We start from the raw sequence: 26,425 nt of genomic DNA on the forward strand, positions 1-26,425 counted from the left end.
TAGACAGCACTCCTCCATGACCTCTGCTTCAGTTCCTGTCTTCAGGTTCCTGCGCTGACTTTTTTCAATGGTAGACTGTGATGTGGAACTGTACATTGAAATAAACGCTTTCCTCCAAAAATTGCTTTGGGTTGTGGCATTTTATCTCAGCAATAGGAACCCTAACTAAGACACTGGGACTGTGGGAAAACAAGATTCATTTAAATAAACAAACAAAGAAACAAGACACCAGGTTACACAGTTCAAACTGAAAGCAATATTCTAGATGAACAACCAGTAAGAGTCAATATTTACATGAGCATATATTATGTAAACAGACATTCTCACAGAGAGATTGATACATTTAACAGTTAGTTATTTATTCATATATGTACACACAGAGAGCAAATTACCACTAGGAATAGTATTTCTATAGTTTTTGTATTATTACAAATTCCTTCCAGTTGGTAAAAATAAATTACATCCTTTACACACTATTGACACTTCAGCTGAGGAACTCTATTGATAGAGAATCATCAACCAAATCACGTTTTCTCACTATGAGCAGAGCTCCCATTTACCATGCATGCCGGTCCATTGTCTTCCTTGGTTTCAATGCTCAATGCATTGCGAGACCTGGAAAAAAAATAATCTCTTCACTTCCCAGCATTCTAGTTTCCTCTAAATGCCTTCCTCACAGGCTTGCTACAGCAAACAAGCTGGAACAGGAAGGAGCTTTTCGAATGTAGAATTTGACTTTTATTGGAGCGTGTCTGAGGAGAAGAAAAGCCAAAAACATTTCCAAAGTAGTTGTAGAAAGAAGTACTCATTTTTGTTTTCACTCTTATCCTGATTTAGGACAACACAACTGATTTCTAGGAACCCTTTCTCCTGGGAAGAGACTGTCCAGCATCACTGAGGCAGCAGTGAAGGACACATCCACATCAGAATAGAGGCAGGAAAACAGCCCAGGGAAGCAAAACAAGCATCTGCATCCAAGACCTCAGGTTACCTTGTTCAGGAAAGAAGCTCTGAGGTCCCGCACCAGCCTCAAGGAGGGATGCCGCTAATATTCTTTTAGGTATTTCTGCTTATCCAGAGACTTTTAGAAGTCCACAGAAATCTGGAGCTGAAGAGAGCCATAGTTTGAATAGCAGATATAGGAAACATTTACCCTAGACTGGGAAGAACTGATGGGATGCAGAAAAACACTTGGATATCTAGCATTGACAAAGACAGCCACAAGAGTTGCTACTCTGCAGGTCTAAGACGTTGGAGTTAGAGTTTAAAGCAAGGTGAAAAATATCAGCGTTGATATTTATTATGCAAATATCCCAGTAAAAGCTTCATTTCTAGAAAGTGAGGCAGAGAGGATAGAACAGCAAGCCTCTTTTCTTTCTAAATGGTTGCCATGTAAGAAGTTGGCAATTTTAATAGGGCTGTCCGGGTTCTGCGAGACACTGATGAGGCAGGGACAGTATCTTGAACCTGAGCAAGTCTTTTTCAGTTACAAAGCACTTTCTCAATGAGTGCAATCATCTTTAAAGTCATTATGATAAATACATTACAAATGAACTTGGATTCTGTGAAGTAGGGAGCTTTGGCATCAAGGTAAGAGGTGGAGATTGCAGCTTCTATTTTTTCATGTGTCTGTTTGGTCATTTCCTTCTGCCATGAAGTGTTCCTCTTTCATGACATTTCCTACCTCCAACCTACCCTTGGTGTAAAAGAGCTTTCATCTGCAAGTGTCACTGTTGGAGCAACAGTAGCTCTGAAAGCTCCATAGCAGGGTGAATGTGCCTCTTGGGGGGGGGGGGGAGATTGTTACACACTGATAGCATCACCACTGAGGACAACTCAGTAGACTTTCAGGGGATGGAAGATGTGATAGTTTCTTCACTGTCAACTTGACCAAATGACAAATCACCCAGAAGACACACTTCTGTATGTTTTTGAGGGTATTTCCATAGATGTTGGACTTAGGAAGCAAGGTCACCTTAAACGTGGACAGCAACATCTATGGGCTGACGTCCGGGGTGACTAAAAAGAGAAAAAGGAGGAATGAGCTGAGTACTCATGTTCTTCCCTCTCTTTCCTTGTCTGCTGAAATGTGAGGCACCCCAGCTGCCCTCTCCAGTCACCATGAGCTCTGCTATGCCTTTCCTACCATAATGGACTGTCCCCTGAAACCAGAGACCCTAAGTGCCTCTCTTCCTATCAGTTGCTTCTGTTAGGTACTTGGTTACAACAACAAGAAAACTAACAGTACAGAAAACAAGACAAATACACGTGAAAACTAAGGATGGGGAGAGCAGAAAAAAATCTGGAATGAAGAACATGGTTTAATACAGAAGGAGAACACAGACGAAGAGCCTCAAGAAAACTCTGAGGAGTTAGAGAGCATTTTGAGGCCAAGGAGTGAACCAGAGAAAGTGGACAGAAAGGCTCTAGGGAAAACGTCACATACCCGTGGCTGTATCTGGAGATGGTCCATCTCCTCTGAGCTGTAGGTCTTAAGTTTCAATACGGCAGGCCAGAGAAAGATGAAGTGTTAGGTTTGAGTGAAGTAGAAAAAAAAGAGGTTGGACAGAGATGACTATGGAGGCCACTTAGCATGTGAAAAGACGCTCAAGGAGTTTGAATTTAGGCAAAGAATGCCATTCATGGAAACAGCCCATTCCGAAAGGAAGGGCTTGGTGGGTTTCTGGAATATGGAGTCTCAGACTGAAATAGGGGCCTCCAAGGAACTCACTGAGGGGAAGGGGAGTTGACTAGCTAGAGCCATTGAAAAGTCCCCTTCCTGGATCCTCCAGCTTTAGGACATCAAAGACCCAGGAAGATCATTAGATCACAGAACAGATGCCTGGGGCTCTGTTTCCCAGGGCACCAGAAGTAAGGAATGTGACTCACTTCTGCCAAAAAAAAAAAAAAAAAAAAAATCTTAACTCTGGAAGAAAATTTTAAGGCATTCAGTCTAGTTGTTGCAAAAGATGAGTGTGGGTTGGGCTGTGTCAGAATCAACCAGAACCCTAGTTTAAAAATTCAGATTTGTGGGACTGGAGAGATGAGTCAGTGAGAGAAGTACTTGCTGTGTGAGTATGGCGACTTGAGTTTGGTCCCCAGGTCAGTGGTGGCCACACGGAATCCCAGTTCTTGTAAGGCAGAGGCTGGAAGCATCCTGAGGCTTGCTGCTTTCCAGTCTAGATGAATAGGCGAGCCTCAGATTCAGTGAGTGTCTTAGTTAAGGTTTTCTATTGCTGTGAAGAGATACCATGACCATGACAACTCTTATAAAGAAAGCATTTAATTGGGATGGATTGATTACAGTTTCAGTGTTTCAGTCCATTATCACCTGGACAGGGAGCTTAGCTGGTGCTGGAGCTGAGAGTGCTACATCTTGCAGGCAATAGGAAGTCAACTGACCCACTGGGCAGTATTCTGAGCATAAGAAACCTCAAAGCCTGCCCCCAAGGTGACACACTCCCTTCAACTTCCTTCCATCATACCCACTCCAACATAGTCAGCTCCTAATAGTGCCACTCGTTATGAGATTATGGGGGCTAATTACATTCAAACTACCACAGTGAGAGCCCCTGTTTAAAAATGTAAGGTGGAGAGGGATTGAGGAAGATGTGGACCTCTGGTTTCCATGCACTTGTATACTCACGTAAACACATACACACACGCAAATTTAGACCTTGGTCTCACCTCATACTCATGAATTTGAGAATCTTTTGGTGTTGGGATGGGGGTAGGGTGACATTCCCATGGGCTCATCAGCCTACCTGAGAACTACCCTCAATGGTCAAGGGGATTTCCAGGAGAGGTGGCACAAGAGCTGTGTGTCTTCAGGTTTAGGAAAGCCCCGCTAACCATGTTGTCATTAGCACGTGACAAGGGACACAAACTTGGAGCCACCCAGTCCTGTGCTTGACTCTGGGTCTACTGGCTCTTGCCTATGTCCCTGCAAATGACCTGATATTTTTACCTTTCACATTCCTCATCTTTTACATAGATTTAAAATGGCTGCCCACTGTTTTCAATTTAAACAAGATATTGCATTGCCGTAGTTTGAATATGAACTGTCTCCTGAAGACTAGTGTGTTGAAGGCTTAGACCCGATCTTAATTACTTTCTACTACTGTTACAGTTCCAGAGAAATATAGCCCATCATGGTAAGCTATCACCAGCTGCTGTCATGGTAGGGAAGCCATGACAGCAGTCAGTGGAGATGGGGCTGGAAAAGGAATCTGACCATAGGCATAGGTACTCATGAAGCAGAGCATACAAGGAAGTGAGTCTATACCATAAAGCCTCAAGGACAGTCCCAGTGACCCGTTTCCTAAAGGCTCAACTTTTCCAAACATCACCAACAGCTGGAACCCCGCTGTTCAAATACATGAGCCTGTGGGAGACATTTTACAATCCGACCGTAACAGTCCCCAGTGCAGTGTTCAGAGATACTGGACCATCATCAGTGGATTACTCCATCAATGGATCATAACCCGAAAATATTATTGGGAAGTGATAGAAACTACCAACATTATTGGGAGGTTGCTGGTGGCATTGGGGACCTGACTTGGAAGTGTAACTTTTCCCAGCTCATCCTCTCTCCTCCTCTGTTCTTCTCTTTCCCTCTCCCTTCTCCTCCAAGTCTCAGTCAGTAAGTCTCCCCTCTCCTGCCTCCACCCAGCTCCCTGGCTACCATGGAGTGAGTAACCATGATGTCACACCTCAACACTAGCCTACAGTTATGAAGCCAAGAGACGGTGGGCTGAAAATTATGAAGCCATGCTGAAGTAAACCTTTCTTTAAGTCATCTTTCCCAGGTATTTCACCACTTGGATAAAAAGCTAAAACGTACGTTAAGTGCCCACCTATTATTATTACTGTTCTATTCATGTTCATGTAATTGAAGCCTCTCAGGGAAATAAAACCTCTCCTAGAACAAAATGATTGTTATAGGAGGAGTCAGAAACTGAGTAGATGTCTTGCTAAGTATTTATTGAAGTCTAGCTTCAGACTATCCAAGGAGCTTGATCAAAATGTGAGTCTAGCCTGGAATATGTTTCCTGTAAGAATTATTATGATCCTACAATCTGCTCAGCTCCTGCAGATCTGTGAGAACGTTTAGTGCTCAATCCCCCTCAAAGTACAGCATTTTAGGCTTTTAGTGGAATTTCTTGGGCCTATGCACTGAGTCACACGAGTGGGAAAAACAGACCGGTTCTGATCCGAGGTACAGAGGAGTTCTGAGCTTTTTGTCCTTCCTGATGAGGCTCCTGACAAGGTTGCTTTTCCAGGGGTGCAGGATGGAAGCTAGAGGTGTTTATTTGATTTCTTCCCCCTGCCTGCCTAACCCCACTAATGATTACAGAAGCACATTCCCAGCACATTCAGCGGGTTTGGACTCCTGAAGAATCATTCCAATTTCTCATTATGGCTGCTAGGCTGGTGAGAGTCTCTGAAGACTGCATTTGAAGATGTTTAGAGGCTCATCTCAGCCTTTGTCTTAAGCGGGGCTGCATTTTCTCAGAGCCCAAGATACAGACCAGAACTTCTTCAGATCCAGAACTTCTAGGAAAGACTTGGTGCAGGGCGTGGCTGTTTGCTTGGAGTTATGTTTTAAACCAGTACTTACTTCTTTGGGCCTGGTGGTGAATGCCTATAATTTCAGGATCTGAGAGGCTGAGCCCAGAGGTTTGTGAGTTTAAGGCCAAGCTGAGCTACATTGTAGAGTTTGAGGCCAGTTTATCTCCAGGAGCTCTCTCTCTCTCCCTCTCTCCTTCCATCCCGTGTGTGTGTGTGCGCGTGTGTGTGTCTGTGCCTGTGTGTGTGTGTGTGTGTGTGTCTGTGCCTGTGTGTGTGTGTCTGTGTGTGTGTGTGTGTCTGTGTCTGTGCCTGTGTGTGTGTGTGTGTGTGTCTGTGCCTCTGTGTGTGTGTGTGTGTGTCTGTGCCTGTGTGTCTGTGTCTGTGCCTGTGTGTGTGTGTGTGTGTGTGTGTGTGTGTGTGTGTCTGTGCCTGTGTGTGTGTGTGTGTGTTGTGAAATTCTTATTTCTATTGTAGCACTGGTTGAAGGAGGTGGACCAAGGGCTGAGTAGCTCTCTAACCCCGATGCCAAGTCCAAGTGTGAATACTGAATTCCTGATCATATTTTTCTCCATGGCTCCTCTTTTCTCATATTTTCCTTCTCCAGAATGTGAACATCATAGCCTTCATTTCTATGCATATAGCATTTTGCCTGTATATGTCTATGTATCACTATGTGCACATAGTAAACATAGAAGCCAGAAGAGGCCATTGGATGACCTGAGACTAGAGTTGCAGACATTTATGTACTACAATGTGGCTGCTAGGAATCAAGCTCAGATGCTCTGGAAAAACAGCCAGTGATCTTCACTGCTGAGCCATCTCTCCTGCTCCAAAAGTCATGATCTTGCAGTCTGTTTCTGAAATGAGGACCAGAGAAAACAAGAATAAATGCAGGGAGACAGATGAAGTGTATGGTGGTATTTTATTTGTACTGAAATGTGATTTTAATTGTATGTTAATAAATAAAGTTGCCCAGGGGTCAGAGCTATTAGAGCCATACATAGCAAGAGCGTGGCGGTGGTGGCACATTCCTTTAATCACAGCACTTGGTAGACAGAGCTAGGTAGATCTCTGTGTGTTCAAGGATACAGCCAACATTGGAGACACATGCCTTTAATCTCAATACCATAGAGGACCTGGAGGGCTGTACATACAGGCAGTGATGAAGCAGTCATGTGTTTGGGTTTACAACCAATGAGAAGGCAGAACAGCTAGACTATATAAAGACATACACACAGGAAGTAGGTCTCTTTCAGAGAGCTCTCTTGGCTGAAGCAGGAAGGGTAAGGCTCTTAGTTCTGACCTCTTGGCTTTCTTCTCTGAATAGGCTCTGTGTTTCTTATTTAATAAGACGGTTGGTTACATCTACAGAAGTGCTCCACCATGACATGCACAGACAGGGGTCTTTCTAAGGAGCAGGGGACTGATGCAAATAGGGACTGAACAAGTCCTTGGTGGTTTTATCCTAACTCCTGTTCAGAAAAGAAAAGAAACTGAAGCCGAGAGAGAGACAGTGGGAGTGGCATGTGGCTCACCAATGCTCAGAATCCAGGTGTTTGGACCTGAGCAGTTCAGGCAACATCAGGAAGAAATGACTTGGCAGAGGAAAGGGAAGTGGGGCCTAAGAAGTCAATGCTGAATGTGTTGACAAGTGTGTCCCTAGGAGTTTTAAAAATGTAATTTCTAAAAAAACACTAGGTATGTGGGTTAGTTTCTATCACAGAATAGGAAACTAAACAAAAGCTAAGCAGCTTGACGTTGTGAACAAGTGTCTCCTGGATTCTGTGGGTCAGGTGGACATTGTTAGGCTTGAGATGTCCCACAAGACTGCAACCAAAAGCTCTGCTGGGGCTGTGGTCTCATCTGAAGTCCATCTGGGGTAAGCCCAAGATACAGTTCTTTTTGAGCTATTGGACTGGGACATCTCAATTCCTTCTGGTGGTCAGAGATCCTCTAGTTTCTTCCTTGCTGTGAGGTTTTCCATATTGCTGTGGATGATTGATTGATAAATAAAACACTGATTGGCCAGTAGCCAGGCAGGAATTATAGGCGGGATAAAGAGGGAGGAGAATTCTGGGAAATGGAAGACTGAGGCAAGGAGACACTGCCAGCTGCCATGAGAAGAAGCATGATGTAAGATATCGGAAAGCCGTGAGCCACACGGCAACTTATAGATTAATAGAAATGGATTAATTTAAGATATAAGAACAGAAAGCAAGAAGCCTGCCATGGTCATACAGTTTATAAGTAATATAAGCATCTGAGTAATTATTTTATAAGTGGGCTGTGGGACTGCCGGGGCTTGGTGGAACCCAGAGAGAAACTCTCCAGCTACACCATATAGAGCAAATAACATCATGGCAGTGAGCTTTCCTCAAAGCACATGAGACAGCAAAAGATAGTCATTTTACATCCCCAATTGGGAGGGGTGTCTCATCAACTCTACTGTAATCTGCTCTCTAGAATCAAGTCACTAAATCCAGCCCACACTCAAGGGACAAGGAAGGCACCAGAGCATGAATACTAAGAGGTTGATGACATTGGAGGCCATTCTGGAGCCTGCCTATCAGTAATTAATATTTTCAGTAGAAAATGCAGATAGACTGAATGCAAAACATAATTTTGTTCTGAAGGTCTTAATAACTTCCATATTTTTTATACACATATGCACTTAAAAAGATTTTTCAAACTATTTATCTTCTTGGGTTATATGTCCTGGTCTCCCAGAAGTATATTGTAAATTGGTATCAATAAATGGTATTCTATACCATGGCTAGACCTGACTATAAATATGAGACAAATAGGTCAAATGCACAACAGAATGCCAACTTGATGCCAAAGAGAGAAGTGCTCACTAGAGCAGAAAAGAACTTTACCTCGAGTGCATATAGAATACCGTGGTGTGGCTGAGGAATTCCAGCAAGGCAAGAAACAGTTCACCACTCAACAGTATGTAACAGTGGCAGTTTAGAGACACCTTTATAGGTCATATGTAAGTTAGTCATGCCAGTTGTGCTGAACTTATAGCTAGTTCATCACTATACAAGGATTTGAATCCCATCAATTGTGTGACCCCAAATCTCAGGGTTCAAAGGTGTGACTTATGGCTCAGTGGGGAGAGGGGAATCCTTGCCTAGCATGTGGAAGGCCCTGGGTTCAAATCCTAGCACTAAAAGAAAAAGAGAAAAAGAGGACACAAATACATTAAAAAAAATGACTACCATAGAAATGAAGTATCAAAGCCAGTTTGTAGCTAGAGTTTTCCTGCCTGGCCCACAGTCAGGACAAATCTCTCTCACCTGCCAGTCCCACAGCCACTCAGACCCAACCAAGTAAACACAGAGACTTATAATGCTTACAAACTGTATGGCAGTGGCAGGCTTCTTGCTAACTGTTCTTACATCTTAAATTAATCCATTTCTATAAATCTATACCTTGCCACGTGGCTCGTGGCTTACCGGCATCTTCACATGCTGTTTGTCATCGTGGCGGCTGGCAGTGTCTCTCTGACTCAGCCTTCCACTTCCCAGCTTTATTCTCCTCCTTGTCCCGCCCACAATTCCTCCTGCCTGACTACTGGCCAATCAGTGTTTTATTTACCAACCAATCAGAGCAACACATTTGCCACACAGAATATCCCACAGCACCAATTCACCGGGATGAAGATAAGAAAAGTAACAAGCAGGCATTGCAGCCTCACCTATGCTAAAAAGAAGCCCACACACTCAGCCATTCTCAGCCTTGGCTGCAGTCTGGAGCCATTCAGGCAGTTGTATTGTGTCCTACCCCCAGGGGGTCTGATTTAACTGGTCTGAGGTGGAGTTTGGGAAGCTCCTCAGGCGATTCTGAGATGCAGCCAAGGCTGGGAACCACTGAACTAACTAAGGCCCAGCCCTGGCTCGGTCAGGTGTGCAGGGCCTTGAGTGGAAGGAACTTCACCTAGCTTTCCTGTGTAGGCTTCTAAGTCTGAGGAGCCAACTGAAAATGCTGCGGGAGAATTTCAGGAGGATGGAAGGACATATTTCCTCACACCAGTGCCTCCAGGAATAGTGTCTAACTTCCCAGCCTCACCCCCTCAATAATTAGAAACTGAAGTAAAGCCATTCCAGGAAGGTGCATGTTCTACCCTATGTTCACACGTGAGTTAGTCTGTGTGCACTGCTATAACAGAAGACCATGGGTTGGGTAATTTAAAAAAAAATTATTTTTCAACAATTCTGAAAGCTGTGAAGTCCAAGACCAAGGTTCTAGTGGGAGGGATTGTCTAGTGAGGGCTGCTGTCTACCTCCAAGATGGTTCCTCAAGGCTATGTCCTCTAGAAGGGAGGGACATTGTGTCTTCAGATGATAGAAAGTGAAGGGCAAGTTAGCCAAACATTGTACAGGCCTCTATTTTAATGACATATCAATTATATGAATTTATAACATTTCCTTACATGAACATATGATGCTTAGATTGTGTGTACTCTCTTACTCCTCACCCCATGCCTTCTTCTTCCCTAGTAATACTTCTACTTTCAGATTATTTTATTATTATTATCATCATCATCATCATCGTCATCACTATTTGTGTTTATATGTATGATGTTTGTGTGAGTGTAGGCATCCATATGCCTCAGCATGCTTCAGCGTATCTCAGCATTCTATAGCATATCTACGGAGGTCAGAAGAAAACTTTCAGATGTTGCCTTTCTCTTTCTACAGTGGGATATAGGAAACAAACTCAAGTCATTAAGTTTCCCTAACGAGCATTACCTCCTGAGCCATCTCCCCTGGCCCTAGCTTCCACACATGAGAGAAAACATACATTATTTATTTTTATATACCTGACTCATTTCCCTTAGCATGATGTCTTAGAGTTCCATCCATTCTCTTGCAAATGACATGATTCATTCTTTTTTTTTTTTTTTTTTTTCGAGACAGGGTTTCTCTACGTAGCTTTGCACCTTTCCTGGAACGAACTTGGTAGCCCAGGCTGGCCTCAAACTCACAGAGATTCACCTGACTCTGCCTCCTAAGTGCTGGGATTAAAGACGTGTGCCACCACCACCCGGCTGACTCATTTTTGTTATAACTAAATAAACCTTTCTCTGTGTGTGTGTGTGTGTGTGTGTGTGTGTGTGTGTGTCTGTGTCTGTGTGTAAATACCACATTTTCTTTATCACTTCATTAGTTGATGGACACCTAGGCTGGTTCTGCATCTTGGCTACCTGTAAAGAGTATTGTGATAAACATTGGTGTGTATCTCTGTTGTTCATGACTTTATTTCCTTCATATAAATATGCAGAAGTGCTATAACTGGATCATACAGAAGTTCTATTTTTTCAAGAAACTGCTGCACTGTTTTCTGTAGTGGCTAAATGTGGTGGGTTTTGTGAGAATGGCCCTCATAGGCTCATATATTTGAATACTTGGTCACCAGCTGGTGGCACTGTTTAGGAAGGATTAGGAGCTGTGGCCCTGTTGAAAGAGATGTGTCACTGGGCTTTGAGATTTCAAAAGATTCAGGGAACTTCCAATACTTTTTCTCTGCCTAGTGGTTATGGATCAAGATGTAAATTCTCTGCTGTACCTTTACTCCACAATCATGGACTCTAACCCCCTGAATCCATAAACCCAATTCAGTGTTTTCTTTTAAGTGGCCGTGATCACGGTGTTTTGTCATAACAATAGAAAAGTAACTAACACACAGAACTAGATTTACAGTCCCACCAATGGTGAATAAAGACCCCTTTCCCCTCTCTCTTTCCAGTCTTTATCACTTATTTATTCAATTATTTGTTGATAGCTATTCTGGCTGGGATAAGACAGAATCTCAAAGCAGTTTTGATTTGTAGAGTGCAAGTGAAAGATAGTGGAAGATATGCCTGGTTTTTTGTTCACATGTTTGTGAGCTATTTGTAGGAAGCATCTTTCATAAAGCCCTTAATCCCAGGAACAAAGGAGGAGCCCTTGCTGGCCCAATCACTGTTTAAAGGCCCAGAGTTTTAGAAGGAACACATTCACACCATAGCTGCAGGGCTTGGCTTACATTGTTTACTGGGCCTTCCTCATCTTTATGTAATCTATTCATGGGGAAACTCAGGGAAGCCATCTAGTCCAGAGGTTCTCAACCTTCTGAATGCTGCGTGTGACCCTTTAATACAGTTCCTCATGCTATGGTGACCCCCAACCATAAAATTATTTTCACTGCTACTTCATAACTGTAATTTTGCTACTGTTATGAATCGTAATGTAGATATCCATGTTTTCCAATGGTCTTAGGTGACCCCCAAAGGGGTTGAGACCCACAAGTTGAGAACTTCTTCCCTAGCCCAGTGCCACTTACGGAACTTGTCCATACCCCTACCCTTTCTGACTTGTCTTACCTCTCAGAACCTCAAGGACCACTGCCTCAACCACTGATGCCACTCAGACCTTACCTCCCTGGGTGGTAAAGATGATAGCTTTCCTCTTGGGTCATCATAATTTATTCACTCATTGCTTCAGCTTTTCAGAGGCAAGTGATTTCCAGCTTGTGGTCCCGGGCGTGATAGGAGCTTAATGAGTTAATTGTAGCCCACTACCTTCAGGGATGAGAAATTTTACCCGAGGACAACACTAACTGAGAAAATCCAGACATCAGGCCCAGAGAGGGCAATGAAAAGTAGGCAAAGCTTTTAGCATGCCTCAGTTCTCATGGATGGTTTCCTGTGCCCAGGACCAGTAAGAAGAAAGAGAAACAGGTATGGGGATTATGTATTTAGGAGGTCGAGGTAGAGAGACCAGAAAGAATATTAAGAACAAAGAAACTTTGGATGAGATTCGAGATTTTTGTTGGAATTTGTTGGTTCCTTTGAGGGAAAAGAGTCCAATGATTCCTTCAAATGTGCAAAGTGTACAAAAACCTAAATGTCTATGGGCTGGTTTGGGAAAAGAGATCTTCGAAGAAATGCAATTTGAGGGGGTCTTACGTGTGTGTGTGTGTGTGTGTGTGTGTGTGTGTGTGTGTGTGTGTGTGTTCGAGCAGAACATATATTATATATTAAATATATTGGCAGAATAAATTACATGAATTGATGAATTCTAATGGTACATTAGAATCATTCTATCCAATAATAGTTTATCATGATTCATGTCTTGGGAAGAAGTAGAGATTTAAAGGTGAAGACAAAACTGTTACCTAGGTAGGAGGAGGAAAAGACCCAGAGAGAACACTCTAAAAATCAAGGAGTCCCTGAGAAGTTTGTTCTACCCAATCAAGTGTAAAAATCAAAAACAGGTAAAGAAATACGGGGCCAAAGCAGGCGCCGTTTGGCTAAGTAGCTTAGGAAACTCAAGAAAACACTGGATGGTGGAACAGGCAGATAGCAACAAGATAGGGGGTGTGTTCAGGGAGCTACACAAAAGAGGTGAAATCTGCTGGAAGAGGGAGAAGAGAACAAGAGGGAGGGGGCAAGGATAAGCCACAGAGGAGCAAAACAGCAGCCGAATGATGCAGACACGGGGCAGAATGTCCAAACAGTCTTCGGTGAGATATTACCAGAAGTATTTTCATTTATATCACACAAAAGAAGAGCTAGGAAAACACTGTTCCTGATGGACAAAGAGGGAGAATGGATAACAAAGGGATTTAAAATAGCAGAGGTTTTAATGTCCACTTTGACTTCTGTCTTTACCAAAAGGTATCATATTTTGATGTAAGGTCTGTGGGTTGCACTCTGAAAGCAACCACAGGCAGACATATTGTCTCCCAGGGAACCAGTTCCCAGTAATTCTCATGATTTCTGATCCCCTTTCAGCCCCACCCAAGGCTGCTGCTAGGTATCATTGGATATTTCTTTGTCTTTCTTTGTGTTTAACTCTCAGGCTTGTTTTCTAGCCATGGAGTCCCTGTTCTACACCACACGATGTGGTTGGGGCTAGTCTGCCTAAAATAGACCAGAACATCCTTTGCAAAAAGCTGCCTGAAATTAAACCCACGGGGACTTGTGACGTTCAGTTGAACGGACACAGGGAACTGCCAGCAGCCACTGGAGAGGAAGCAGCAATTATTGTGAGCATTTGCAGAGAGGGAGTGTTACCTCTGAAGCTTCACAGTTGGCAGTCACGATGCTGCCCATCTCTTAGGAAGCAAAAAAAAAAAAAAGATGGCCACATTTCTTATAACCCTATGAGCTTAACCTGGCTTCTGGAGAAGGCGCTAGAGCAAATCATCAAACAATCAATGTGTAGTCAGCCAGAGTGGGCAAGGCCTATGTAGCTGCAGGGAGTAAATCAAGTTGGGCCAATTTAATTTCCTTCTATGATAGAGTGACAGGCTATGTAGATAACATACAAGCAATAGATGTAATCAACCCGAGACCTCAGCAAGGCATTTGCTCCTGCCCCACGTGACAGCTCAGTGACAAGCCAGCTTGCTATAGTTCAGGACAGGGGTCATCAACCCAGGAGTTCTTACACAAGATGGTGGGGGCATCTGGTTTCTGTCACACATTCCTCCTCTCTGCTCCTCACTGTCCGAAGATGTTGTTCACAGTCACATGGTTCTAGTTGGCAAACATTTGTTTTTCTGCCTCTTGGTTGTATGCACCATTGGCCCTTAATACATGCTTATTGAATAAATGCTTAGGCTATAATCATCAGGGTTAGGGGGACTGACACAGGAGAATGTAACCTCAGCCCAGCCAAGTCTCAACATGCTAGTGTGTGTGTGTGTGTGTGTGTGTGTGTGTGTGTGTGTGTGTGTGTGTGTAGGTGTTATCCACCTTGTTTTTTGAGACAGGGTCTTGCATTGTCCGGGAGCTTATTGATTTGGGTAGGCCATGAGCCCTTGAAAGTCAGTGCTGGGATCACAAGCACACACCACCACACTAGCATTTTTGGATATGTTCTGAGGACGGAACTCAGGTCTTCATGACAACTGAACTATCTCCCCGGCCCCCAGAACTCATTTTTGCATTCTTAACAAACTGAGAAAAAGTATCTGCAACATGAAAAGCAAGATTTGCCCCTCAATGCTTTTGTGGTCCTATAGACTAGTACCTTGGATATTAGAGTTTTAATAACACGAACTTGAACAAGTCACAGGAAACAGACCAGAATAATAGGGACATAAAACAAGGTTCAAGACTGATGACACTGAACAATTCAGGTGCAGTTGGTCTATGTTGAGATGTAGGCCACACTAGACCCCCCAGGGGGCAGAAGACACTAGGAACTGATGACCAGCATAAAGTAACTGCCATCTAGCCCTGAGGCACAGACCTTGTGGGCTTTCCAGTCCTACTTGTGGGGAATGAGAAGCTAAAATAAAAAGGACTGGGGTGATTCAGTGAGGCTTGAGAGAAATGGTCGAGGCAGCCCCACTAAAGAGAAGGTATCAGTTGTGATAACTGTCATCAAAAGCATAGGTAATAAGGCCTTGAGAAATAGGGCACAGGCCATCACTTTCCATTGTTCCTCTGAGTAAGGAAAATATCAAGTGCAAGATTTTATTATTAAAGTTTCTCCCCCCCATAATACATACATTTTAACATTGAAAATGTCTAAAGACATATCAAAACACCATAAAAAGGCCAAAGAGATGGGTAAGTCAGTGAAATACTTGTTGTGCAAGCATGAGGACCTGAATCCGATCCTCAACACTATAGGCATGCAGGGCTTGGTGACTCATAACTCTAAAGTACTCCCAGCACTAGGGAGGCAGGGACAGGAGCGTCTCTGGGGCTTGCTGGCCAGGCAGCCTAGCAGTATCAGTGAGCAAGAGTGAGGAACAGGGAGCAATCAAAGATGGCACTCATCAACTTTTGGCTTCTGTGTGAGTGTGCATGTGCACACACACAGAGCATGAAGAGGGGCGGTGGGGGGAGGGAGAGAGAAGAGAGAGAGGGAGGGAGAGAGAGAGGAGGGAAAGGGATAGATAGATGATAGATAGATAGATAGATAGATAGATAGATAGATAGATAATAGATAGATAGTAGATAGATAGATAGATAGATAGATAGATAATAGATAGATAGATAGATAGATAGATAGATAGATAGATAGATAGATGATAGATAGATAGATAGATAGATAGATAGATAGATAGATAGATAGATAGATAGATAGATATAGATAGATAGGGGGCCACTGAAAAGAAAAGCAGACCCTGAACTCCATGAACAACACATGGCACAGTATGTGTTCAGCCTTCCTTGTCACACCAGGGATATTTCTGGGGTAGTCCTCTGACTGTGCTCTGTGTACGCACTGAGTCTCAGGTCTACATTTGGTGTTTGTACTAGAAGCCTCTGTCTGAAGATGCTGGAGCTGCCTGATGAAGAAAGCTCCAGAACTGAAGAAACAAACCCCACGCCCTCCTTTCTCTCTTCCCACTTAGGTTTTTCCTAAACGGCAGTAGTTATTTTTCTCATGCTGTCACAGAATATGTGACAAAAGCCATTTAAGGAAGGAGGGATTTATCTGGCTCAGTTTGAGGGGACAGTCCGCCATGGTGGAGAAGTTAGAGAAGCAAAGTCTTGAGGCAACTGGTCACATTGCATCTGTGGTCAGGAAGACAGAAAGATGAATGTTGGCACTCAGTTCCCTCTGTTCCTTTTATTCAGTCCTGGACCCCATCTCACAGGACAGTGCCAACCACAGTTAGGGGGTTTCCCACCTCACTAATCCAGTCTAAAAGCTTCTTCACAGTCATGCTCTTAGGCCATTCTTGATGACAATCAATATTAAGCATCACAAGTATTTATCAAGTCTCTACCTCACTGTACATTTGTTCTTCAGATTTGTTCATCTGTTCTCTGAGGAAAAATAACACAGGAAGATCTCTTCTTGTTCTCTTCCTCATTTCCAGTGCATCTGACAGGACCTGGCTGAGCGTAGACACTCTGAAAGTTAATAGACACTCTGTGGACTCCTATAGTAGAACCTAGCACCACCATTCTAAACCAGGAAATGCAGAGCGTACAGAATACACAGAAACAGAGGACATCAGGCGGGAAGAGCATCACTTTTATTGCAGGGAGTTAACAAGTCAGAAACGGAAGGAGGTGAAGACTACTGAGCACAGACCCTCTGTGGGGTCCACATGGCCACACCTACGCCACTCTTCTCCCTATTGTCATGGAATAAGTAGCATTGCCAGACTGTCTGGCAGCAAATAACACCCCTCTCCCCCATGCTTTGAAATCATGAAGATCTGTTCTTACTCTTTCTCTCTCTCTGTCTCTCAAGAATGGTGCCTCCTCTAGAGTTGGTAAGTCGCAGCAGTCAAGGGACCTCCAAGTCCTAAGGAAAGCCTTCCAGTCTTCCCAAGTTTCTAAAGAGATGTGGATGGAAAGCGGTGGCCTGTGTGACCGGCAGAGAATAGGAGCTGTAGTAATGATTTCTCATTGGTTTTTGGACCCTCTGAAACTTCTCCCCAGTATACACACTAGGTAAAACCATCTTTTCCCTCTTGAACTAACACACCTCTGGCTTCCCTGATTTGAGCCAGTGATCCGTGAGTCCAGCCCAAAACAACAGGCCTTTATTGATTGAAACCCTTTCCCTTGCCAAGATCTGGATCGAGCCCCACCTCTGTAATGGTAGCTTCTGTAGACAGACTCCATCTCTGGTAGGCCAAAGCCACATCCCCAGGAATTTGTTTTTCCTTGGGTGTTTCTTCCTATCTCCATTTACGTCTTTGTTTGGTTTGGTTTGGTTTTCCAAGACAGAGTTTCTCTGTGTAGCCCTGTAGACCAGGCTGGACTGGAACTCATAGAGATCCACTTGCCTCTGCCTCCCTAAGTGCTGGGATTTAAGGTGTGCACCACCACCTTCTGGGTTTCATTTAAGTCTTGAAGTGACTTTACATTTCTTCCTTTTCTTCCCACTTTATCATGCGTCCTGTGGGAACTCCTAGGAACAGAGCACACAAGAGAAAACCCCTCCCTCCCATTTGATTGACAGGAAGATAAGGAATAAAAATCCAGCGCAACTCACCATTTAATCAAAGCTACCAGACGTCTACACTACTTTTCATCATCATAAAAGTAGCATTTGTTTCAGAAGTTTTGAAACACACAGAAAATAAGGCTTGAAAGTCATGCACATTCTAGGGTATTTCCTGCCAGTACAAATAGGCACACATTTTTCAAGGAAATTGGAATCATATCATGTAGTTCTCTGTGCTTCTTTTCCTTTTGATATTTTGTGGGGACATTTCATGTTGTTAAATATCTTTCCAAAGTATAATTTTTTTTGTGGCTGCAAAACATGGCACCATATGGACCCGCTTTGTTGCTTTGCACTGTCGGGCATGCCAGACATTCCCGTTACCGATTTTTAAAGTTATTCATTTATTATAATCGTGGGGGGCGTGGCACTTATTCATGTGGAGGTCAGAGGACAATTTTGTGGGCTGGCTCACTCTTCCCACTTTCCCATGGGCTCCAGGCTCCTGGGGCAAACACCTTACCCTCTGAGTCATCTCCCCAGCCCCAGGGATCCTTGGAGTCTCTTCTTTCCCTGCCTTACCTCCTGCAGTCACCTTCAGGCCTATGATCCACTATCTAGTCCCATGGTATGTTTACTTGGAAAATTCTCAAACCCTGCTCTAGCTTGTCCAGCTCCTCCACCAAGCATCTGTCTCTGTGCAGCTCTTAGCCCTAAGTAAAGAGGCCAAAACTTAGGACTCTCATTAAATCCCTTGGCCCTAAACCCTTTAGTCAGCTGGGCACAGCTGCACCCAGGCCAAGGAACCGAGGACTAGCAATCGAGAGCTGATCTAGTGCTTGATTTTATCATTCTTTCCCTCTTTACAACCTTAGGCCTCCGATCAGTCCCTACTTCTAAGTCTCCTCCCATTTGTCATCCTTCTCCTTTCTATATCTACCCACTCTCCCAGGCTTGTCTTCTATGCTCCTTCTCTTCTGGAACAGCCTTGTCACATTGTGTGTGTGTGTGTGTGTGTGTGTGTGTGTGTGTGTGTGTGTGTGTGTTTGTGTGTGTGTGTGTGATAATGATGGCGGATCAGTAATGCCGTTGTACACACTACCGATGGCCCAAACTCAGCCTGTAGGCTCCTGTCCTAAGGAACATAGAGCCTTTGGGACTCCTCTTCCTCTTTAGGTGGAACTACCCTGGGCCTCGAACAGTTTTGTTTTCACTTATAAAAGATGAGCGCTCCTCTTTCAAGGCAACCCAGGAGGCTGAGAAAAACCAGCTAATCCTATCTAGAACAAAGGCCGGGCCCTCATTTCTAAGAGGAGATGGGGGCTGTGAAACTCCTTAGATTTACTTTCTAGCTATATGATCTCAGAGTTCAAGTGGGTTATTTCCCTCTCCGTATCTCCATTTGCTCTCTTGGAAACCAGACATGAAGATTAATGGGAGATGAATCTAGCATGCATAGAAAGTACCTGGCCTGCAATAAAGATGTCAGTGTATAGTGACTACTTTAACGATTGTCCAGGTCCTTCTCTCAGAGGGAGGAGGAAGTATAAAGGAACTCTTGTCTGGTTTTCCTTCACTTCTACCTGCAGAACAGAGGAAAACCCTGCCATCAGGGAGGGGAGTTATGGTTCAAATACAGCTAGGAAGACGGAGTTCAGAAGGGTCCGTTCCAAACCTGAAAGAGTTGTGTTTGAAAGGGTGGGACAGTGAATCTTGTGAGAGCCCCGTAGTTAGAAGCGATGCTGTGCTCATCTACAAGTCTTTGCTGCACATAACAGGTACTCAATGAATGCCACAAATGCAGTAAGCTAAGGCTGGAATTAGAAGACCAAAGTGGTACCTAAGAAGCTGAGGGCGAAGTCATCAATACTGAACATTCTTCGCCCATCTGGGAAATTTGCTTCCCGATACTGAGCCGAGGGCAAAGACAAAGGGTTATACATTCTACACAGCATGCATTTGCTTTCCTTTATCCTCTATTGTTGATTAGGAAGGAAGTGGGGGAGGAGGAAGAAGAGTGGACATGATTCGAAAATGTTGAATGATGGGCACTGCTGGTTTTTATTAAGTAAGTAGAGGGTTCAAGGGACACCCTAGGACTTATCTGTCAGGCAAAGGTACATTAGCTATGCAGGAAGCATTAGCACATTTTTGCTAAGAGGGGAGCTGGAGTTTGTGAAAAATAAGAAAGATCTCAGGCTTCACAAAATGGGAAGAGATGATTCACCTTGGAATGGGCATAGAGCTGGTACTCAGGCAGATGCTGGTGTCTGAGGACTTCCTGGGATTCCTCCTGGCTTTTGTGCATTTTTCTCCTTGGTGTGACCATTATAGTAGTCTACTGGGGGTTCCATGTCCATCAGGGTCCTGTCACAAAGCTGATTCAGCTAGACACTTAGCTGTGCCCCAGACTGTTCTCTGACACTGGTAGCTGTTTTATGGTGGTTCAGAATGGCTGAGCTGCCAAATGTCTGGCTGTTGGTAAGTGGTAGAGAGCTTCAACTGAGATCTACTGGTGCCAAGGGTGGGATTCCTTTCATGGCATTAGGTGTAATCACACTTACAGGGGCAAAAGAATCATTCCAGAAGCTTACTCCAGCTCTGCACCCCCAGAGTATATCTGATCTAGAGGAATTTGGGGTGACACTCGAAGGGTTCCATTTTTAATAAGTCTCTCAGATGACCGTGATGTAGACGATTTGGGGTGTTGAGCAACACGGTCTTAGGGTGTCGAACTAACCGGAATAAAGAATGACAGCATGTCTAGTTCTCTACACTCCCCCAAGATATATCTAGTTTCAGAAGCTCAGCGCTCAACAAGGCTATTCTACTAATCCTTGCTTCTTGCTACAGGAAGTGGAGTGAGAAAAATAACTTTAGCTGAATTTCCTCCCTTAGGGATAAATTATTAATGTTACCTAATGCGGAAGGGACAGGGTAGGAATTACCTGGAAGGGACTCCTGGAGAATGTGGACTCAATGATCTCCTGAACAAGCACTCATCCCAGACACCTCTGAGAGGAGCAGCCCTCTGGGGCTGTGAATATTGTCTGCTTTCCTCTTTGCCAGACAAAGGAAGGAGTTCTTTTCTAATTCTAATCTTGTTTACTGGCATGCGCCACAGCCTTTAATGAACATTTTGGAATCTTAGTATTCTCTTGGAAATACTAATAGAGCAGCTGGTGGTGTGAGTGTTTGAGAAAGATAACTAGAATTTTTTTTTTTTTTGAAAACTTGGGGGAGGCAAAGACAAACTCTGGTTCTAAAGCCTCATTATTTCCTTTTCAGAGGAGGCTCTGGCCTTGTCTCACTCTTCACAGTGAGTAGGCTTAGGGGGGGTTGATTGTACCTTTTTGTTTCAGTGTTTCTTCCCCTCAGCTGTATGTTCAAGGATACATACATACATATCTAAGTAAATGTAAAATCTCTGAATGCCTTGTATTATATTCCAACAAATTATTTTAGACTACCTGTAAGTCAACCCAAGTGTGCATGTTTTTTACATTTTCCTATGTGTAAGAGGAATTGCTAAATGGTCTTATTAATAAAAGACCTGGAGCCAGATATTGGAGTGAAAGCAGAGAGATCAGAGGAACAGAACAAGCTACAACCACAAGTTTTTACCCTAGGAAATCCTCAGCCAAGAGAGCTACTTCCTGTATACCCATGCCTATGTCCTTTCTGTTCCTGCCATCTCACTTCCTCTCTCTGTCTAGCTCTATCACATCCTTTCTGTCTGTACAGACCTCCAGACCTCTATAGTTAGTGCTGGCATTAAAGGCATGTGTCACCATGCCTGGCTCTGTTCCCAGTGTAGCCTTGAACTCACAGAAATCTGGATGGATCTCTGCCTCCAGAATACTAGGATTAAAGGCATGTGCTACCATTGCCTAACTTCTGTGTTAGTGGCTGGCATTTTCCTCTGATCCTCAGATAAGCTTTATTGGGGTGCATGAATAAAATATCACATTCCCCCCTGCTTTTTGTCTACCTTTGGTGCCCAGATGTGGTAGCAAGAATTTCTACCAAAAACCTGAGAAAGCTTAAAAAAAAAAAAAAAAGCTCTAAAGTGGAGCTAAAAACAGCTTCCTAAATGTGTCTCTCAGGCAAGCTGTGAGCTACACTATGGCAGATTCATGGTGTACAGGCTTGAGCTACAGCATGGCAGATTCCTGCCGAGGTACACAGAGGTTTCTCCAAGCCATGCAGCACACTGCATGATGGATTTAGCTTTTGCTAGTACAGACCAAAAACAAAAATGAAAAAAGGTTTCTGGGCTACACGCTGCTTGTTGGAGGCATAGACCCACTGCTTCCTGGAGTTGGTGGTAAGCATGACTCTCTTAGATACCCCCACCACGTTGGGAAGCTGAGGTGGGTGGAGTCAGCAGCCAAGGCTGCTGTGTTGGTCCTAGCCACACAGTTTAACAGTTTAAAATCTCTCCTGGTCAGAAAATGATTATAGATTTATAATAAGATAGATTCAGATGGAATAACACTCTAAACTGTTTATAGTGTGTGTAAAAATGTACATAGGCTTGGAAGAGAGAGAAAAAGGAATGTATAGTTTTTAAAAATAAATATTTAAAGAGACAGTAAAAGTAATATAAAAATAAGCCACATAAATATGGAAATTACACAGAGTCTAGATTATATTGTCTTTGGGATTTTTAACTGCAGAAAGACATTTGATTGTAAAGGCTGCTGAGTTAAGCCAATACATATATTTTGAAGGTATCTTGACTTCAAAACTTGTGTCTAAGGATAGATTGCTCTAGAAAAGAGGTTCTGCTTTTGTTTCTACAGAAGATGAGAACCTGTGGATTGCTTCCAGGCTAATACGGTTTGATCAGCCTAAACCCCCTGAAAGGTCTCCGATGACACCATGGCCGAGATGATCCAACATCCAAAATTAGCTTCAAAGCAACTGGCTGAGATGATCCATCCTCACAGACTATAGCCAAGATTTAACTATAATTCTTAATTTTCTCATGATCCCCATAAGATTACCAGCACCCCCAACCAGCAGTAAGTAGTATGAGAAGCTACCCCCAAATGCCCAAAATATTGTTTATAAATGTTTATTTTTACTTAAAGGGGGTTGAGTATAAATGCAATCTCTTTATAAAAGAAAAAAGAGGATATAATATAGATATGATAGGATGAAAGGGTAGATTATTGAATTTACTTTTAAAGAGCAGTAACTTGTTTAAAATTTTTTACATTGCTGAGAAACAACTTGTTTAAATGTTTTACATTGCTATAGATTTTAGTTTATTACAAATTTAAAGTTAATTTCGTTATACTGTATGTATATTTCTACTCTTCTTTGAGGTATTATGTTTATGCAGCTCATTTAAAATTGTAATATATAATAAAGAAATACAGATTAATAGTCATGTAGGATAATCAAACTTATAGTCATGTTAGTTAAGTATTTTTAGATGTATAAAGGTATATTTCAATTAGGTAGGTAATCTTCAAATACTTCAAAGACTTACAAAATATAGCATTTTAAATATTTTAAAAACTTAGACTTTCTGGACAGTAAGACTCGTCTGCTCCTGGCAGCACTGATTTACTTCAAAGAAGATGACAGATATTGAAGAAATTCCATATGGAGTTTGCTTTCCTTATGACAAAAGTTAGCCATTTGGGCAAGAAACTGTTCTTGCCTGGACTGTTTGACAAAGTGTTGTATCGACTGGACATGCAAGACCCATGGAAAAATGACCACTAAATTTTGCCAAAACATGGTGAGATGGTTCTTCAGGTTTCTGCTTCACAGAGGAGACTGCCAGACATTCTACAGGACACAGGGAAAAGTGACTGAGAGACTCTAGACCTATAGGCTGAAGATGGATGCCCCAAAATTGCAGAGGAACTTTGGGTGACTGTCCAGGCAGCCAGCTGTTTCTGTCATTCTAGAAATTTAGAAGTCGTTTACAATGCACTTCCTGTTTACTTAGGTAATATTGTATCCTTCTGGGGTCTTTGATGTAGTTGAAGATTAGATAGTTATAGTTTTCCTTAGTCATGATAAAAGATAAATTAAATATGAAACCTTAGACTCACAAATATAGGACCGATGATAAAAATATTTTCTTTAATTTTGCCAAATGCAAATAGACTAAATATTGTAACTGCAATTCTTGCTTGATGACTCTTTGTTATATATAATTCTACTATATTGAAACTAAAACCTTCCTTTTTGATTAGATAGAAAAGGGGGATGTCTTTCTGTATGCTGTAAATATATGTTGTTCCCATTGGTTAATAAATATAAGCTGCTTTGGCCTATGGCAAGGCAGCTTAGAGGCAGGCAGGAAAGGAGAGAGACAGGAAAGATAAAGGCAGCGTCTCGGGGGAGATGCCAGCCCCGCCAGGAGAAGCAAGATGTGAAAGTACCGGTAAGCCACTGCCATGTGGTAACTTGCAGATAAATAGAAATGGGTTAATTTAAGATATAAGAGCTAGCTAGGAAAAGGCTTACCATAGCCCATACAGTTTGTAAATAATATAAACCTCTGTAAGTTTACTTGGGTTCAAGTGGCTGCGGGACCACAAGTGAGAAAGATTTGTCCGGACCGTGGGGGCTGGGTGGGACCAGAGAAACCTTATGACTGCACCCATGTGATTTCTTTGCATAGCTGAGATGGAGAATTACTCCTATGCACTTAGGTGTCACCTTTGTCCTTTTGAGGCACTGTTTCTGAATAGTTGGTATATATGCTGAAGAGACAAGACATTCCTCTTTTTCTATAGCTTCCTCAGTATCTAGAATGCTGTCCTGAAAAAAATATTTATTTATAAAATATTCATTGGATCTACTATGTGCCTTGATGTGGGGGATACTATGGTTATTCATGACACATAATGCTAGTTGTTCAGACACCTGCACTTTTGCACATAAATAAAGAAGTTAAAATAGCAATGTAGGAATTAAGTAGCAACTTGAAAGCTTTTGTTGCAATCATTTGTCAAATCTGTACTTATTGTGAAAATTAAGAAGAGTTCCTGGTATGATTCCAGGATGTTTTGTTTGAAAGATGAATCTTGAACATCGATCTATAGAATATTTTGGCAGTGGGAGGAATGATGGAAGGGAAGAGAGAGAGCCTGAAGATGGCTCCCCAGATAGGCCAAGGCCCACACTCCATGATAGACTTTGTTGTGTTGGTTTTCCTTTCTGAGTACACCAGAGCTTAAGGGTACTTCTCTCTCACTTCTGCCTGAGAATATTGTTATAAATAGGACTACACTGCAAGTTTGGAAACTAGTTGAAACTACTGAACACTTACTATTATTATTATTATTATTATTATTATTATTATTATTCAGTGATATTTTATTTTGAAAATGAAAATAAAGTAAAGTATGGGGCTGTAGGCACTGCTATGTGAGAGGACAAACAAGGGAATTGAAGGACAAGAAACGAGATAGAGATGGAGAGCTCTGGCCAGGTCACTAGAAGGACTCATTATTTTAAGACAGAAGGAAAGTAAACCATGGGCATATATGTGCTTTAGGATCAGTTACTTGAGAATTTTGCAAATTCTGAACACCGAGAGATGTGCTAACATTTAATCTCCCAGGCAAAACACCATGTGTTGTAATACTTCTTGGTACTGTTGGCTCTGAAATAAAACATTTTGTTTCCACCATTTAATAATTATAGTGATTGAATCTACTTCTTGGTCGACTGGCCAGAGAGGTAATCGATTATATCGAGAAATATTTGTCTATACTCAGCCCATCTAGAATTTCAAATTTTAATTATAATATTTCAGATAATTAAGAATTACAGAAAGAGGGTAGGGGTCTGACCTAGGTATACTATTCATTTTAGTTTTAAGAGTAGGAGTTTATTCATCTGATGTTGACATTTAATTATCAACTTTTAATAGAAAAAATTTGCATTGAGTCTCTCCAAAACTCTCAAAAAAAAAAAAAAAAGCCACCAATAGGCTTACCAATTTATTTATTTTTAATGAATCTTTTTAGATGAAAAAAACCATAAAGAGTTTACTTCACCAGGATTTGACTGAATTTTACTCAAATGCAATTTCCACAAGAATTTTGAATAATTGTCTAGGAGTTAATGTTTTAATCATTTTGATGAAATGATGGTCTATTTTCAGCAACAATGAACACTTTATAAAGCATCACTGTAGCAATTGCTAATTAGCTTCATTAGAGCCAAACGTTCATTTTCCCTTTGTCCTCAGGATTTTATTTAACTAATAAATCTAAATCCCTCTAGCTCTTGATCTCTGTTAACTACTGTAACTAGCAGAACTTGAAGGCCCACTTTTTATTTAATATCTTCTAGTTTGGTACCAGGACCATAAGACTCAGAATTTACCTTTAAAATAAGCTCTATTTTTAAATAGACTATTTTTATCATTTTAAAAGAATTTCATGCATGCATCCAATATATTTTAATCATTTTCACCACCCACACTCCTCTGCCAAATTCATTGGCAAATGTTGGTCAGATGCCCACCCAGCACTTCAGTCTCATGGTTCAGTTCTCCATGGCGAGGGTGTATCTTGTCCACAACTAAAGATGTGGGCCTGCCAGCTGCCTCTGGCTTCCTGGTGTTCTGTTTAACGTGTGACTTTCATTTTCAAGGCCATAATATAGCTACTGGAGTTTTACATATATCTACATTTCAAGTAGAAAATACAGGGGAAAGAGTTTTAAAAGGTTTTCAACAATCCCCAGTGAGTTCAGAAATGTTTTTTATTGCTCACCCTGTCTTCAGAGTAGACTGAGGGATAGAATTTTGCCACAGTGTCTGTAAGATGGGAAATCCTAGTAATCTCAGTGTCCATAGTTCTTGGTTTTAGTTTTATGCTTCAGTAGATTTGATGCCGAGAACACTGGTCCAGTTTTTCTTTTGAGAAAATTAATAAAATAAAAGGTGAAGGTCTAGA

This window comes from Peromyscus eremicus, chromosome 19 (genome assembly GCF_949786415.1).
Source record: "Peromyscus eremicus chromosome 19, PerEre_H2_v1, whole genome shotgun sequence".
In the NCBI taxonomy this organism is placed as follows: domain Eukaryota; kingdom Metazoa; phylum Chordata; class Mammalia; order Rodentia; family Cricetidae; genus Peromyscus; species Peromyscus eremicus.